Source organism: Lepidochelys kempii, chromosome 13, assembly GCF_965140285.1.
Source record: "Lepidochelys kempii isolate rLepKem1 chromosome 13, rLepKem1.hap1, whole genome shotgun sequence".
Classification (NCBI taxonomy): domain Eukaryota; kingdom Metazoa; phylum Chordata; order Testudines; family Cheloniidae; genus Lepidochelys; species Lepidochelys kempii.
This window is the reverse complement of record NC_136392.1, coordinates 12174235-12193194: the sequence shown is the minus strand read 5'-3', so window position 1 is coordinate 12193194 and position 18960 is coordinate 12174235. Positions and strand designations below refer to the sequence as shown.

Genomic DNA, 18960 nt, shown 5'->3' with positions numbered 1-18960 from the left:
GTAAATTACACATCCGTGAGTGGGACTAAGTCTGTGTAATTTGGGCTGTAGCCCACAAAAGCTTATGCTCAAATAAATTTGTTAGTCTCTAAGGTGCCACAAGTACTCCTGTTCTTTTTGCTGATATAGACTAACATGGCTGCTACTCTGAAATAAAACAACTTAGAATCCCACACATATAACCTGTAAATTACACCTTATAATAATCATACCTAGCTCTTCTATAGTGCTTTTTATCTATAGATCTCAAAGCACTTTAACCGCCTTATATGCTGCTGACTTTGGCCCAAAAGCTAAACTAAAAATATAGTGTCCAAAACTTAAGAACTTTAAACAAACTATTTTTAGATATTTTGGTGCAACTTAATAAAACTTTGCACCCCCTTTTTGTTCACCTGTCTCCACAAATGTTTGGGGAATGACTGGCTTTTATGTAAAAGCCTATATTTGCACCCAAACTACAAATAGTTTACCTACATCTCTTTAGAATGTTCTTGGCTGCTGTGAATGCTGGTTCTTTCTGCTCTTTACCATTATTATTTTCTCATTATGGATCAAATGCTGTTCCTATTGAAAGTAGTGGCAAAACTCCCATTAACTTCAATGGGAGAAAGATTTGGCCCCATAAAATAATTCTTCATCCATAAATATAATGCTCCCTAGACCTTGTATTTAACACAGAGGCTGCTACCCACTCACTGGCATAGCTCTCCAGAACTGTTACAGCTTGTAAGACTCTCTCATTCCCAACTCCAAGGCCCCTGAACTGGATCATATATCCTCCAACTTAGCTGCTCTTTGGTTCATTTGACTCTCCCATTATTTTGAGAAACATCTTTACTATTGTCCATTAGGGAAATCCTGGATGAGATTATTATGCAGGTTTGGGCTAACAATCCCTCTGGATCTGTCATTATGCTTTCTAGGACTTTGGAAACCCAGTGTGAGTTGAGTTAAAGCACACAGGCTCATATCTCAGATGATCTATGCTGCTCATCACGTCATCCTCCAGTTCTGCAACACAGCTGCAGCCTATATGCTGGGAGCAGCTGCGTAGCCCATACAGAACACTCTACTGAGACATGTGCATGAGATTTGGGGGATCTTTGGCTACATTTATAGTGCTCCTTGGCCTGCAGACTGTTTAATTTATAGCTGGTTGATTTTTCTTCTTCTTCAAGTCCCCACTAAAACCGCACTTCTTTCAATCCTTTCCTGCCAGTGCCAAAAACACAAAATACATTTTAAATCAAGTCCCTGGAATAGCAAGAGATGTGCCAAGCCAAATATGACCTTCCCCTTTTCTTATTCCTTCTCCAGTTCTTTGCCTGTCCATTAGTTCAGACTGTAAACTCTTTGGGGGCAGAGCATTCTGGTGCTTATCTGCAAAGCCCCCCACTCATCTATAGAAAAACCACGACAAATAAGAATAATAATTTGATATTGTTGACCAGGAAAAAGTATATGGGTTAGGGCTGGTCTCACACTGGAGAAATGTCCCTTGTTTTTCTAGTGCTTCAGTATGGGCTCAATTATGGCTTTGCCACAAGCTCTGTATAAGGCTAACCATGCTGTTGCACTGCCCCAGGACCAGACTTGGGACCTGAGCCCTTTACCTGGCATAGATTACCTGCCCTGCTGCCCCAGCTGAGTTCTGCTGGCCAAGCCTCCACCCACCCTCACCCAAATACGTGGGACAGAGTGTAGCGTCTCTGTAGAGACTGCTCCAACTGCTTGCCTACCTATGCGAGCAGTGTGCAGTGCCGTACACTCTGTTACTTTTTTGTGTGGGTACATGAGGTGGCTCAGAACTGAGCCATATATAGCAATTTGGAATCTGTTTGTTCCAAGCGCTATGTCTACATTCCCTGTGCTATCCTATGGATAGATTCTGGCTTACGGCCATGTTGCTATTGCGGAGGGGTTGATTGAAAGAATTCTTCATAAAGACTTCCAGCATGCACATTTGATACTAGCAGCTCCGCCATCCTTGGGAGAACTGGCAATGTGCATTCCCCTCTGCAATGGACCACCCTGCCAACCAGTCCCCTCCCTTCCCACCTTCCCAACCCTTCCTGTCCCTTTTGGGAAACTCTAGCCAAGTCAGGAGACTTTCCTATCACAAAGTGCTGGGGTGTTAAGTTTAAGGGTCTGATCTTCTAGGCCCTCTTCATGTAGAGCAACCATTTGCTTCAATGGGAGTTCCACGCATGGAGCTCACGCCCTAAAGAATCGCAGAATCACATCCTAAAGCCAGTTTCACGGGAACCAGGCTTTGCTGCTAAGCAGCAGATGTCACAGGAAGGAGAGGTGCATTCTGGGCCATTGGCAGCTCCTCCCAAACCATCTCATGGCAGGAGAGAAGTTGCAGGCAGGTGATAGTTGGGGATCTGATGATTGATTTGCCCAGTGTGTATGGCACATACTGCTTGCTGTCTTGGGTGGGGCCACCCTTTTTGGAAGGGAAGCCAAATATTTGGTGGCTCCAATCTCAATACATCCTTCAACCACCTCTGGTGCCACATGAATTTTTTCAGGACTACGTAATGGTTAATGCACTATGCTTTGCATTATGGAAAAGAAGCAGATAAAAAAAATCAGTGGCATACTTGTAAAGTTGTTTTGCACTTAATTTCACGTGCATTTTTAGAAACCCACCCTTCTCTGCCTTTCACCCCCCCCCCCCATTCTATTCTTGGAGAGTAAAAATTGGGATGTACTTTGGAGCTGAAAGTAAAGTCATAAAGAAGTTTGCTCACGTTCCCCGACACATGAGATATAGAGTTAATTAAAAATTGTTCCCTGTACGACAGGTTTGTTTCACTGGAAAATGTCACTGATGTAAGGCTGTTCTATTCCTGTTGCCAACTACATTGCATTGACTCCATTATAAGCTCCCCCTGCCACGCACACACACACACACATTTTGTTACTTTTCTTTCTATAATAAACAAGACAGATCGTGGGTCCCAATGCTTTTTAGGAGATGGTGCATTAGGATTAGCTGAATTGGGGCAGCCATTTTTTCATCCCCAAATTCCCTGTTTATCTGTGGTTCTACAGAAGAAGTTAACACTTCGCCCATCAGATGCACTGTATACAGGAGATACTGGATCCTACGTACACAGTTGCTATTACAATATTTTTAATTAACTAAATAAATTTTAAGAAAACAGTTTTTGCAGAATAGTTGCCTCTAGCAACCGTAACCATCGAGAATAATCTTCATCTTCTAAAGGGAAGAAAATTCTTACACAGGGCTTGTCAAGGTTCCTCCCCCACTCTGAACGCTAGGGTACAGATGTGGGGACCTGCATGAAAACCTCCTAAGCTTATCTTTACCAGCTTAGGTCAAAACTTCCCCAAGGTACAAGATATTCCACCCTTTGTCCTTGGATTGGCCGCTACCACCACCAAACAAATACTGGTTACTGGGAAAGAACTGTTTGGAAACGTCTTTCCCCCCAAATACTTCCCAAAACCTTGCACCCCACTTCCTGGACAAGGTTTGGTAAAAAGCCTCACCAATTTGCCTAGGTGACTACAGACCCAGACCCTTGGATCTTAAGAACAATGAACAATCCTCCCAACACTTGCACCCCCCCTTTCCTGGGAAATGTTGGATAAAAAGCCTCACCAATTTGCATAGGTGATGACAGACCCAAACCCTTGGATCTGAGAACAATGAAAAAACATTCAGTTTTCTTACAAGAAGACTTTTAATAGAAATAGGAGTAAATAGAAGTAAAGAAATCCCCTCTGTAAAATCAGGATGGTAGATACCTTACAGGGTAATTAGATTCAAAACATAGAGAATCCCTCTAGGCAAAACCTTAAGTTACAAAACAGATACACAGACAGAAATAGTTATTCTATTCAGCACAATTCTTTTCTCAGCCATTTAAAGAAATCATAATCTAACGCATACCTAGCTAGATTACTTACTAAAAGTTCTAAGACTCCATTCCTGGTCTATCCCTGACAAAAGCAGCATATAGACAGACAGAGACCTTTTGTTTCTCTCCCTCCTCCCAGCTTTTGAAAGTATCTTGTCTCCTCATTGGTCATTTTGGTCAGGTGCCAGCGAGGTTACCTTTAGCTTCTTAACCCTTTACGGGTGAGAGGAGTTTTCCTCTGGCCAAGAGGGATTTTAAAGGGGTTTACCCTTCCCTTTATATTTACGACAGGGCTAACACCCTGTATAATACCCTGTTATTATATAACACCAAAAGACGCTATTGTAGAATTAATGGAATGTGGCCTGTGCTCCAAAGGAAATGGGCATTCATTTCATTATTGCCTTTAAGCAGTGTGCAGATCTGTGCCTTATTTTTTCCAGCCAGGTTACCAAGTTTCAGTCACAGGATAGAGGGAGACCTGGACCAGGCTGGAGGTAGATTCTGTGAGTTGCTTTCTTCCATCAGAGATGTGCTTCAGATTGTATCATGTAGACTTCACCTCCAAGGAAAGCACTTGGGCTCCATCTACACCATAAGGACTTCTGTGCTTTTTAACCAGACCTTGACACCTTCATCCAACCCCGTTGCAACAAACATGGGTGAAATGTATCCACACAGTACTTTTCTTCACAGCATAACCACTGGTCGACTGAGCTTGTGCATCCACTCCTACCACCTGTCTAAGTGTAAATGTATCAATGCATTCTGGAAAAATCTGAGCAGCTATCCCATGCTGCTTAAGCAGGGAATTGTGCCCAAAGAACATGCTCAAAGGGTTTCACCAGCATCATGTGGAACATGCATTCTGGGATGTCCTGCTGCACTAGGAGCTGGAAGGAGGGCCTTCCCAGCTACACAGTCACAGTTTGGCATCCCATATATTAACCATGTTATGTGTAGGCACAAGCCAGGTTCACTGGCATTGACAATGATAGGAGAGCTAGGTCTTGAGCAGCACTCAGTACAGATGAAGGGAGGCAGCAAAGGTGGCTTCACACCACTTTTACATACCCTGCCCCCCCAGTCCTGGAGCTGGCCATGGGCTAGTTTGACTTCCACACCCCACCGAGCTTCCCACAGGGCTAGGCCATTGTGAATATAATAATACCTTTCGTCTTCCTTTGGAGGATCTCAAAGCACTTTACAAATGTTAGTGACTTAATCGTCCCAACGTTCCTGTGAGGTAGGGAATCGTTATCCCTAGAGACTCAGCAGAGGCTAGGCACAGTGTAGGCAGCTTTAACGGGAACTTTTCCATCCTCACCCCCATACTCGGTATATTTAGCCCTGACCTAGAAAGACCATCCTTTCTAGGGCTGAGTTGTGATTCAGACAGTCTGCTTACTAGCTTAGATGTGAGCCACAGCTGAGTAGCGACTGCCAACTGTGCCGAATCAGATCTGATTAGAGGTGGGAGAAAGCTTGAAAAACAACATACTCAAGCAAATGTGGTGTGCTTGGAGCATGTCACGAAAATTATATTTAAGTTCATTGTGATGACTTAAAAAAATTCAAACAATCAGCTCTTCCCCACTCCACCCAAATAACCCCTCCCTGTCTTTGATGGGAAAGAACAGATAGCCAGAGTGTTGCTATTTTGAATTGCAAAAAAGTAGAATAGGGGAGAGCATATGTATATGTGCATCCTGCTACTACTGGAGATGTATATGTATATGACATATGTATATGGGGGAACGTCCTTTCTGCCCCATTCAAGGAAAGAAAGAAAGAAAGAAAGAAAGAAAGAAAGAAAGAAAGAAAGAAAGAAAGAAAGAAAGAAAGAAAGAAAGAAAGAAAGAAAGAAAGAAAGAAAGGACTTTTTTTCAAGTTCCTTGAGATTTAGGGCAGACTCTAGCTTTCTATCATGGAAAAAAAATTCCAGTTTTACACCAAAAAATGGCAGCCCAAAATATGTTCAAGAAATTGTCCTAAGACATCTAAAAATGGATCAAAATATGACTGAGATCAAGTTGGATTTCAGCATGCATACTCCCATTCATTCTGTGTGAAAATCATAGAATTATAGAATCGTAGGACTGGAAGGCACCTCAAGAGATCATCTAGTCCAGTCCGTTGCAGTCATGGCAGGACTAAGTATTATCTAGACCATCCCTGACAGGTGTTTGTCTAACCCACTCTTATGACATTGCATAAAAACCTCCAATGATGAAGATTCTACAACCTGCCTAGGCAATTTATTCCATTGCTTAACCACTCTGAGAGGATGTTTTTCCTAATGTCTGACCTAAACCACCCTTGCTGCAATTTAAGCCCATTGCTTCTTGTCCTATCCTCGCAAGTTAAGGAGAACAATTTCTCTCTCTCCTCGTTGTAACAACCTTTTATGTACTTGAAAATTGTTATCATGTTTCCTCTCAATCTTCTCTTCTGCAGACTAAACAAACGCAGTGTTTTCAATCTTCCCTTCTAGGTCCTAGACCTTTAATCATTTTTGTTGCCCTTCTCTGGACATTCTCCAATTTGTCCATATCTTTTCTGAAATGTGGTGCCCAGAACTGGACACAATACTCCAGTTGAGGCCTAATCAGTGCGGAGTAGAGCGGAATAATTACTTCTCGTGTCTTGCTTACAATACTCCTGCTAATACATCCCAGAAGGATGTCTTCTTTTTTTGCAACAGTGTTACACCATTGACTCATATTTAGCTTGTGATCCACTATGACCCCAGATCCCTTTCTGCGGTACCCTTTCCTAGGCAGTCATTTCCCATTCTGTATGTGTGCAACTGATTGTTCCTTCCTAAGTGGAGTACTTTGCATTTGTCCTTATTGAATTTCATCCTGTTTTCTTCAGACCATTTCTCCACTTTGTCCAGAACATTTTGAATTTTAATCTTATCCTCCAAAGCACTTGCACCTCCCCTCCCAGCGTGGTATCATCCACAAACTTTATAAGTGTACTCTCTATCCCATTAGCTAAATCATTGATGAAGATACTGAACAGAACCAGGCCCAGAACTGTTACCTGCAGGACCTCACTTGATATGCCCTTCCAGCTTGACTGTGAACCACTGATAACTACTCTCTGGGAATGGTTTTCCAGCCAGTTACGGACCCACCTTAGAGTAGCTCCATCTAGGTTGTATTTTCCTAGTTTGTTTATGAGAAGGTAATGTGAGACAGTATCTAAAACCATTAAGGTCAAGATATACTACATCTACTGCTTCCCCCATCCACAAGGCTTGTTACCGTGTCAAAGAAAGCTATCAGGTTGGTTTGACATGGCTTGTTCTTGACAAATCCATACTGACTGTTACTTATCACCTTATTATCTTCTTCTAGGTGTTTGCAAATTGATTGCTTAATTATTTGCTCCATTATCTTTCTGGTACTGAAGTTAAACTTACTGTTCCGAAATTCCCTATGTTGTCCGTATTTCCCTTTTTATAGAATGGTCATATATTTGCCCTTTTCCAGTCCTCTGGAATCTCTCCCATCTTCCATGACTTCTCAAAGATAATTGCTAGTGGCTTGGATATCTCCTCACTTTAGCTTCTTGAGTATTCTAGGATGTATTTCATCAGGCCCTAGTGTCTTGAAGACATCTAACTTGTCTAAGTAATTTTTAATTTGTTCTTTCCCTATTTTAGCCTCCGTCCAATACTTCATTATGTTCACTGGCATTCTTTTTGTTAGATGTCCAATTGCTATTAACCTTTTTGGTGCAAACAGAAACAAAAAAGTCATTTAGCACTTCTGTCATTTCCACATTTTCTGTTATTGTTTTCCCCCACTATTGAATAATGGGCCTACCCTGTCTTTGGTCTTCCTCTTGAGTCTAATGTAGTTGTAGAATGTTTACTTGTTACTCTTTATGTCTCTAGCTAATTTAATCTCATTTTGTGCCTTGGCCTTTCTAATTTTGTCCCTACGTGCTAGTGTTATTTGTTTATATTCATCCTTTGTAATTTGACCTTGTTTCCACTTTTTGTAGGATTCTTTTTTGAGTTTCAGATCATTGAAGCTCTCCTGGTTAAGCCAGGGTGGTCCTTTGCCATACTTCCTATCTTTCCTATGCAGTGGCATAGTTTGCTCTTCAGCCCTTAATAATGTCTCTTTGAAAAACTGCCAACTCTCTTGAACTCTTTTTCCCCTTAGACTTGTTTCTTACCTATGAATTCCCTGAGTTTGCTAAAATCTGCCTTCTTGAAATCCATTATCTTTATTGTGCTGTTTTCCCTCCTACCATTCCTTAGAATCATGAACTCTACTTTCAAAATGAGGGTTGTATGCAACAGGCACTGAGCCACAACTACCAACCACATCCAGACTGCGAGTTGGACTCCAACCAGACATCCAAAGGTGAAATCTTTTCTTCATGCATATGAAAAAGCAGGAGGAGATCCAGATGGTCCTTCTAAACTGTTCTGGTAATACAGTCAAGAGAGTGAAGCAGGCAAATACAGCATATCCCAGACTGGAGAGAAGAGAACATGAGAGACTAAATGCAATGGTTTAGCAAATAATTATGGGTTCTTTATATGGACTAGGATTTGTAATCTACCTTCATCCACATTTCTTTTCACAGTTTAGAATTACAATGCAAAGGGGATCACAGGGAATCATAAAATAATGTCCTGCATTTGACTGCAGTGCAGACAGTCTCTGAGGGTTTTAGACCGTCCATTTGATACCCTTTTCATGAAACATTTACCATGTTGTACCAAAGTGTTCACTTCATTGTACGTTGGCGAACATAACACACAGGCTGTTACAGGCAGGATTCTTGCAGCCATTAAAAGCTATAAGTGAAACTGACCAGAATAGTTTCTCCTTTTTTAAAATTCAGTTAAGTGCGTTCCTTGAAAATTACCTCCATAATAGATTCGCCACACAATAAAGCATCAGAGGGAGTTGTGAAGTAATATCCTGCATTTCAGTGAACGACACAGGGTCTCTGAGGGTATGTCTACACTTCAATGAAAGACCTGCGGCTGACTGGGTCAGCTGACCTGACTGGCAGGCCTCAGGCTGCAGGGCTATAAAATTGCAATGTAGACGTTTGGTCTTGCTGAAGCCTGGGCTCTGACACTCTGCAGATGCTCAGAGCCCGGGCAAGCCCAAATGTCTATGCTGCTATTTTTAGCTCTGCAGCCTGATCTGAGCCAGCCTGAATCAGCTGACTCTGGGCTCAGTGCTCGGGGAGGGGTTATCGCAGTGCAGACATACGTTCACTTTGGGTGGATACATGTGCTTTTGTTTTCTAGGTTCTATACATTTTGCCTTAACTGGATGGAGGAGGATAGTGCTGTGATGAAGGCATGGAACTGAAGTTTGAGGAGCTGTGGTTCACCTCCCAGCTCTGCTACAGGCTCTCTGTGTGACCCCGGACAAGTCACTTAATTTCTCTGTGTTTCAGTTCCCCAGCTGGGAAGATAATACTTCCATTCTCCTACCCTTTGTCTGGCTCTCCCATTTACTTTGTAAGCACTTCAGCGCGGGCGCCATGTCTTATCATTTGTTTGCCCAGTGCTTGTCACAATAGGGTCCTGATCTCTGTGGAGCGCCTAAATGTTACTGTAATATACATAATTAATAATACCAATATGGAGCTTGTGCTTAGTTGAATTACAAAACAAAAACATATTTTTGGACTTTGGCCCTTATTACTCCTTTCAAAGGTATAACACCAACCTCAGCCACTTCTTTTGCCTTCAGATATCAGATCTTAACTTCCTCCTTTTCCTTGGAGAGCAATGTTGGGGCAGCTTTGGAGAATGTTACCGAGGGGAGCTGAGAACCTTAGCTGCACATGGCCCTGCCTGAGACTCAAGACCAAACATCTCCTCTCTCCTTTGAGGAGAGCTGCAGCTCATGTTGCAACATCCAGATGCAATGTCATAGTCCAGGTCCTCCAAAGTTTGCCAGAGTCCTCCACAAGGAAGAGGTAAGTTACAACCCAATAATGCAAACAAAATAAATACATATTTTATCCTGGGTTTTTGGCAGGAATAGAACCACTATGCGGCTGTCTTTGTACACTATAAAGCAGCAGGAAAATGCCCAAACACCATTTGTTGCCCCCATTTGTTCAGCTTCCTCATTTCTTTGCTGAGAAGCAGCATGGTTGAGTACAATGAGCATAGGGTTTGGCATCAGGAAATCTTGCCACTGCCACTGACCTCCTATATCACACCTCCATGTTTCAGATTTCCTGCAGGTAAAACAGGGATAATAATATGCATTTTCCTATTTGCAAGGGGTTGTGTGGGTTAACTGATTAGCTAATATTTTTACAGCATGTAGAGAGAGCCTGATTCTTTGACTATGTAGGGCCCACTTCTCCTCTTTCATGCCTGTAATTCCATTGGAGATACTCTTGATGTACACAGGTGTAAGTGAGAAGGGAATCAAACCCATAAAATGCTAGATAAAAATCAAAGTTCACTTTTAAATGCACATGATATCCCAGGTCCTACATAGGTCTTTAATACAACTATTAATTGTACAGATAAGGCAGGTCTTTAATATGATCATTCAGACTCTCACACTCCAAACTTCCCTTTCTAATGAAGTGCTCAGGATCTCCCTGTCCTGTTGACTCCCTTATTCACTACCCTTTATCCCAAGTCCTGATAGTATGAACAGCCTTGACGTCACTGAAGCAGGGTTCTACTGGGAGTGATTTGCACATTCTCTCCACCCAAATATACTGGGTCTCAATGTTTGTTTGTTCTGATCATATAACTTTCAATGAAAAATAAGTTCTGAAGAGTCAGAGGCTGACCCAAAGCCTCTGGAATCTTCACAGAGTCCAGCTCCACTCAGCAAAGCACTCAAGAACATGTTTAACCATGTGCTTAAGTCCCTTTGATTTTGGTGGAACTTAAACATGAGCCTCTGCAATTTGTTGAACAGGGATGGAGCGCAGAATAAGTGCTTAAGATTAAAATATGTGCTTAATGGGGCTGCGGTTAAGCATTTGCTCAAAGGCTTTGCTGAATCAGGGCCCAGGAGCACAGGGTGAAAAGAAAAAAAATAAAGCATGTTCATGCAGAAATAATCAGAAAAAAGGCACAGGCACTTGGCGGCTTTTGAGCTTCATTGAGTACAGTATTGCCGAGATATGTTTTGTGTGTCTGAGAAACCATGCTATTCAGCAGCGCAGAATCTCTCTTCCCTCTTCAGCGCTGACGAATAGAAAAAACACAGCATGCAGTCCATTATTCTGAAGGAGCCTTAATCATTCCTCCTCACGAAACTGCTGCTCCATTTGACTGACAGGCTTAGAAGCAATCCGGATAGTGAAAGAAGAAGAACAAAACCAGCCCCATTTGGTTGTCAGGCTGTGGGTACATTCACAAAGCTTTTATCAAAAAAGAAAAAAGAAAAAACGTTGTTGCCTTCTTAAACCACATCTATATTAGTGAGATGAGTGACAAGCTTAAGGGGAAAATTATAAATCTTTCTTTCCAGCTTTTCTGTTATTGCCCCGCCATATACATCTATTATTGCCCCGCCATATATTGCCCAGCTTCCATGGAGCGGTGCCACTAAACACGCAGCAGACAGACACAAGCCCTGTAGTTAAGCTGTGCTTGTTGCCAGACGAGTCTGAGGTAACAATAAGTAAATTAGTAGTAGTTGCCCAGTGGGTTCTTTTGTTGCCCCTTCTGCATCTGGCAATATCATGGGAAGCTGTAAGTGACTTAAATAGTGCTTTGCCTCCGCTCATTCATAGATTCCAATGCCAGAAGGGATCATTGTGATGACCTAGTCTGATCTCCTATATAACACTGGCCAGAGAACTTCCCCAAAATAATTCTCAGAGCAGATCTTATAGAAAAACATCCCATCTTGATTTAAAAGGCATCAGTGATGGAGAAGCTGCCATGACCCTTGGTAAATTGTTCAAGTAGTTAATTACCCTCCCTGTGAAAAATGTCTGTCTTACATCTCCAAGCGCTTTACAAAGGGGGCGTAAGTGTGATTGTCCCTATTGACCAGCTGAGAAAGCTGCAGAGCAGGTTGGTGAAGTGACTTAGCCAAGGTTACACAGCGAATCAGGAATAGAACACAGGTATGTGGACTCCCTTCAGACTGGAGCATGCTGCCTCCCTTGGATCAGGTGTTTGGCACTCAGAAAATGTGACCCAGTTAAGTAGTTGTACAGACGAACCTTCATTTTACTTTGTTTTCTTTGCTGCCCATCCACCTGCCCAGGACACAAGAACTCTGGGGCCTGTGACTCCAGAGCCCCAACTTCAGGAGACTGCCCAGCTGCCCGTGCAGAACACGAGAAGACACCTGTCTGCAAGGCTTGAAGAGAACATGCCTAGCCACCTGATACAGGTGCTCTGGGGCCTCCGGCTGCAGAGCTGTGCTTCAGGAGATCACCTGCGAGCACAGACGCGCTGGAGTTCTTGACCTGTGGCTGGTCAGCACCAACAACAGAAGAAACCAGTGCTTCCCATCCCTTAAAGGGACCCATCTCTGCCTTCAGTGAAGCTAGCACATCTCCCTAGCAGAGGGACATCCTTCCAGCTGGCTCCAAGGGAAAAAAAGAAAGGAAGATAATGAAACCATGTGTCTCTTGGGACCACAGAAGTAAAACGATTTATGTCAATTAAAAATAATTTCTTTAGTCCCAAGCTTTCCTGCCCCCGCAAGGCAGTATGTTACTGATATTGCCCTTGGAGACAATCTATGTTTGTAATGTATGTGTTTATACCTTACTCATTTTCACTGTGTGTCTCCTGCATAAGACTGAATGTAGACTATTGAATACCAAAGTCAAAGAGACACTGCAGAAAGAGATCCCTGCTCAGGTTTTACTATCTGTGACCACTGTACTTCTGTTGATAGTAGCCTAATTACAGACAATCCTCTTTACATGCTGACATGCAATGTTAAATTGTTCTGCAGGTGAATGAGTGGCTATAAAATTTCTCTGAGTTCTCTACAGTCATGTAGTCTTACTAACTGGATTTGTGAATGACAGGACACAGTCTAGAGGCATAAATCTATTTAAAATCTGTCCCTGACTTCCCATCACCAGAACCACTAAGTACACAGTGTTAAGGGGTTCTTGGGAAGAGGGACCTAGGGTATGTTAAAAAATTAAAGAAATATATTTTAAGGATCCTGCCTGGGTTTTGAAAATTCACCTTCCAATGGTTTATCATTAATCAAAGACAATGATGCATCATTACAATTCAAAAGGGGAATGGGGAATAAGAACATAAGAATGGCCATACTGGGTCAGACCAAAGGTCCATCTAGCCCAGTATCCTGTCTTCTGACAGTGGCCAATGCCAGATGCCCCAGAGGGAATGAACAAAACAGGTAATCATCAAGTGATCCATCCTGTCGCTCATTCCCAGCTTCTGGCGAACAGAGACTAGGGACACCATCCCTGCCCATACTGGCTAATAGCCACTGATGGACCTATCCTCCATGAATTTATCTAGTTCTTTTTTGAACCCTGTAATAGTCTTGGCCTTCACAACATCCTCTGGCAAGAAGTTCCACAGGTTGACTCTGCGTTGTGTGAAAAAATACTTCCCTTTGTTTGTTTTAAACCTGCTGCCTATTAATTTCATTTAGTGGTCCCTAGTTTTTGTGTTATGAGAAGGAGTAAATAACACTCTTATTTACTTTCTCCACATCAGTCATGATTGTATAGTCATATCCCCCCTTAGTCATTTCTTTTCCAAGCTGAAAACTCCTAGTTTTATTAATCTCTCCTCATACGGCAGCTGTTCCATAGCCCCTAATCATTTTGTTGCCCTTTTCTGAACCTTTTCTAAGTCCAATATATCTTTTTTGAGATGGGGTGACCACAGTATTCAAGATGTGGGTGTACCCTGGATTTATATAGAGGCAATATTATATTTTCTGTCTTATTATCTAGCCCTTTCTTAATGATCCCAATAAGATTAATATCAAGATTAATAATCTAGGTGTTGCTGTGCTGTTTTGCAAGCAGGGTATATACAAGTAATATAGCCCCAAAAGGTGAAGCCCTCAGATCCTTTATACCATACACACATTAAGTAATAACAATGTTAATTTGGGGTTTTGTAGCTTCCTTCATCTTGAAAGATCCCAAAGAGCTACAAGCTGCTGACCAACCACAGCGCTGAAATGCACCTTCCCTGGGGTGGAGGAAGAGAAATATTTGAACAAAGATTCAGCAGAAAGAGGAAAACATCCTCTTAGTTATCTGGGATCTTTAATGTAGAAAATAGATAAAAGACACAAAGACACAGTACCCTGCACCCAGTTCATTTACCTCAAGATGATGAGAGGCTAAACTGGTTAAGATTTGAACCTGACAGTTCAATCCTAAGGGATTTGACTTTTCAGATTAGGGGCTATATTTTTTAGGAGGTTTTGAGCAAGCAGAACTCCAATGGAAGTCAGTGGGATCAGTGGATGCTCAAAATCTCTGAAAATCAGGCCCCTGTTGTCTAGGCATCCCTTCCAATCTCAGTTTGGTCTGTATTATAGAAAGATCTGCAAATATTTGCCTTTTCAGATCTCTTCTTCAAATGGAGCAGGATCTAGAATGTGCCACCATTACCTGGAGCTTTGATTGACTCCAGTGATAAGTACAGTATTAATAACTTCTGGTAGATGACTAATTGGTCATGGATGTGTGTTCTCCCCATTCCCATGGTAGGCAGAGCAATATCTGTTGTGAATCACTGAGCAGTATGACTATTAGAATTTAGCAATAACAGTGAAATAACAGATCGCCCACTAAGAAGCAGGCACTGCCAGAAGTTACAGTGATGCTAGACAGACTTTTTCAATCCAGCCCCCAAAGTCCCATTTGAGATGAGCGTAAAGATTAGGCTTATCTTCCACAAAATATGGACCAATACACACTAAGGTTTTTCTGGCACCTAGAATATTTTAACGTGTCAGAAAGAAATGACTGTAGCTTAGTGCGCAATGTTTAATTCCCATCAGCGACTTTGCTACCCTGTTGGCTCAATTTACCTGAGAAAACCAGCATTGCTTGTACAAGCCAATGCACAGATACTGGAGAAGATTAAAATAGGTGCTTACCCTGTGCTCTACCTGGTATCCAAAACTCAGTCTACCTTCTTCCTACTTCTTTCATCGCTCTGCCAGGGGATGGGCTAGCTCACTTTGCCTTATTTCAAACCTGCTCAGAGAGTGTTGCCTCACCTCATACTTTGAAACGTGTTGGGTTCACCTTCTCTTTTGGAGAGGGGCTGTGAAAATGAGAGTGGAGATAGGGGAAGAGAGAAAAAGAGGGTGAACAGACAGCAGGTGGAGTGAAAAACTAGCACGAAGAGACCAAGGAAAAGAGCGGAGAAGGAAAGAGAGAAATACTAGCGGACAAAGCATATGCCGTATGTTTGTCTCAGGTTAGCATTTGGAGGAGGGGAGACGAGGCAGAGAGATAGCAGCACTAGCATGTGCCTCTAGGTCCCTGTATTGGTGTGGTCTTCAGGATTGCTCTCTCCCCAACTTTTGCAGCCAAGCATTGTTAGCCACGTATGCCACAGGAGGCTGCGGCCTTCTACTGTTAGGGTTAGATTGTGTCACATAGGGAGACCCCGGAATAGGGCATGGTGCAGAGCTATACTGCCACAGGACTGAAATAAGGATTGTACCTCAGGGAATTCATCATGGTTCAGCTTTTGGGCCAGGGGGGCACATGGTCTTGCTTCCTCCCCAGCCAGTTGGGGGTATTTTTTGCCCCTGAGGATGCATGGAAGGAGCAGTCCCTGTACTTACCCTAGGAGCTGTGTGCCTGTGGCTGGCAACGTGGAGTGTGCCTCAGACTCCGCAAGCTTGGCCCAGCCCAGTCATCAGCTATCCTCAGCCACAATAAAAAGTCTGGAATCAAAGCTTAGCTGGCAATTTGCTGAAGATGCCTGGGGCAGAAAAGAAACCAGTTCACTCCCTTTGTGGGGGGGAGCATTGGCGCTGCACGGCTGACAGCAATAGACATTTGGGATGGGGTCCTTCTCCCACAGAAGTCAATAGGGAGTTTTGCCATTGGCGTCACTGGGAGCAACGTTAGGCCTCTGTATCTGTCAGCAGACTTTGCCCAGCTGTCGGGGGAAAAGAAAATTGCTGGGCTGTAATGGGGGGTCATTTTTCCCATCCCCTTCAAGTCCATTTTCAGACCATCACCACATTTTAATGAATAAAAAATTGTGATTTTTAAATCCATGCAGATCTGCTGTCCCTGCCAAGCCTGTTTTTCTTCTCGAAAGACAGATGGACGTACTCACATTATGGTGGTTGTTTTTTGTGTGCCGTATATTTTCAGTGATGTTCATGAAACTAGAATTAGTGACACTAATAATGACAAATCAGAGGGCTAATGTTGTTTAACCCTGTTAAAGTGTGTTATTACATTTACATGTTCCCACAGAGTAAATGCTGTTTGGCTCAGACATATGTCTTGCTATCTGTTTATTTTTATGAATCAGAAATGAATCAGCAGTCAGTCTAAGAGAGTCCTGTAGATTTATTTGTCTCATATACCATTTTGGAAGGGGGAAAAGGGCTTTAGGATTGTCTTGCATCCGCTGGAGGCATAAACATACTATGAAATTAATATTAAATCTAACATTGTCAAGGGTTGATCTAAAGATGCTGAACTATATATAGATTTAGATGGCGCAGCTCTTGGTCAGAATAGGGTGATATTCTTTCTTAGCCCGGGATCAGAACAAAGCCAATGCATCAGTTAAGTCCTCATAATAGAACTTATATGGTACATAGACCTTGTGCTGCTGACTGAGTTGCAGCTGTTTGTTATCAGTTACTCATAAAAGTAGTCCCACTCAAGCCAATGGGACTTCTCTTATAAGTAATTGCCAACACAATGGTTGCATGGTCGATCACATAATATGTAAAAGTCCATTGGAAGAGGATAGTTTAGAAATAGGAAATAATTACACACCCTTTCCCAGGTGCACCCCCTGCACACATGTGGGAACTTTTTGATAAATATTTTGTTTTTACCAACATTTTTTCTTTGAAAATGTTCAGGTTTTCAGATAAAGGCAAAGGACTGCTTGAAGAGGGCTATCAAGGACAATTTGGGTTATTAGCTCCCCTTCTCGAACCTATGTCGTCTTTCATGTTATTTGTAAAATATTGAAAAGAGGTGTGGGCATCTCAGGTGGCTTTTTTTAAAAAAAATACATTCAATATGCTGCTCCAGAGATTTGAAAAGAAAATTATGTAACAGGAAAAAAAACCACCCCTCTCCCCTACAGTGCTAAACATTCCAACAGCTACAGAAGGTGATTTAAATTCAGCTCAGCAGCTACTGTTCCAGCCTGGATGTTTTAAAGTCAGTTTATTTATATTTTAACTATGCAGTCTCCCATAAGGCACGGTCAAAGTCTTTAACACAATCGTTGGCATTAGCCATTTTCGTCATCTTCTTCCCTTTCCCCTTATCGAGTGTACTTTGTTTCCTGCAATGGTTTATAGAGACCATCTGCACCTCCTCCTGTGTTCTCTCAAGCATGGAGATAAGATTTCACCTTTGGATGTCTGGTTGAAGTCCAGCTGGCAGACTGGATGTGTTTGCTGGTTGTGGCTCAGTGCCTATTGGATGCAAGCACTAATCTCACATGGTAGTGATGGGAGAACCCATGTGAGAGCCACCCTTCAAATTCAGCCTGAACTCTGTGTTCTAGGGCCAATAATTTCAAACGTGGCTGTCTAAAATTAGGCCCCTAGATCCGTATTTAGGAGACTAAAAAATGGCCTGATTTTTCAAAGGTGCTGAAAACTTGCAGCTCCCACTGATGTAGAAATCTGTGGCAAGACTCACATCCCACTCAGGAAAGCTGGTACACACCCTCCCCTTAGCCAGCTACAAAGCCCACATTCAAATTGCTCTCTTGGTTTTCAAAGCTCTTTATACCAGCCATGACCAAACTGTGGCTCATGACTCTATTACAATTAAAGTGCGACTTGCGGAGCCTCCCACTCCCCCCACATAATTCTCTTCCTTCCAGACTGCGGGGCGGTGGGTGCGGGGGAGAGAGGGGAACTCAGGGCTTCTGCCCTGCAGTGGGATGGTGGGACTAGGGGCTTCTTCCCTGCGGGGGGAGGAGGAGAGTCTAAGGGCTTTAGCTCCGTGCCCCAGCAAGTGTCGCCACGTGGTGCCTTGTGCATGTCTTGAGGCTCTTGAACTTCTGAAGATTACTGTATGTGGTTTGGAGGGTCAGTAAGTTTGGCCACTCCTGCTTTATACATTGGATGTAACCAGCTTCTCTGTTCTCATAATTGCTTACTCCCTTGCTAAATCAGTCCATTCCACACCATGCTTTCACGCATGGAGACAAAGCCCAGCTGTCTTATTAACTGACAACAGTGCCGTTGCTTTCCTTGATCCCTTTCGAACAAACGGAGTGAGTGCCCATAATAGTGTTTGACCTCATCAAAAGCAGGAGGGGCCTGCCAGAGACACTCCTCTACCTTATCAGCCCATCTAGTCCAATAGCCTGACTCTGGGGCAGTGGACAATACCCAGATGCTTCTGAGGAACAGCAAGGATAAAAGCCTAACCCATAATGTTTCCAGCCAGTTATGCAAAGGGGTGGAGCAGAGAGTTCCTTCTTGACCTCTGGAGCGATCAGCTCCTTTTGCTCTGAAACATGAGATTTGACCCAGGCATCTGCAGATTTCCCTTTCCTTAGCTATAATTTCCAGGAAACATCATCATAGAATATCAGAGTTGGAAGGGACCTCAGGAGGTCATCTAGTCCAATCCCCTGCTCAAAGCAGGACCAATCTCCAATTTTTTTTGCCCCAGATCCCTAAATGGCCCCCCTCAAGGATTGAACTCATAACCCTGGGCTCCTCCTCTCCTTGGACAAGGTCCCCGGCAGAGTGGCACTCAAACAAGACTTAAGCTGGGATCCTTGTGAAGCAGCTCAGATCTTGGATGATCCCTCTGGTAAGGGCACAGTAAGTCACTGGGTATTATAGCTCCAACATCAAGATTCCAAAAGATTCCTTGGATACTG

General features: G+C 42.9%; 1 long non-coding RNA gene across 2 annotated transcripts in view; it reads left to right on the top strand.

Moving 5' to 3' along the window:
• The window catches only part of LOC140897000 (uncharacterized), a 47845-nt gene extending 31492 nt beyond the window's left edge, over window positions 1-16353 (top strand). For both annotated transcript variants that reach the window (XR_012154661.1, XR_012154660.2), the window contains exons 3-4: window positions 9638-9866; window positions 12143-16353. This is a non-coding gene — a long non-coding RNA (uncharacterized LOC140897000). The remainder of the gene's footprint in view (window positions 1-9637; window positions 9867-12142) is intronic.
• The last annotated feature ends 2607 nt before the right edge of the window (window positions 16354-18960 follow it).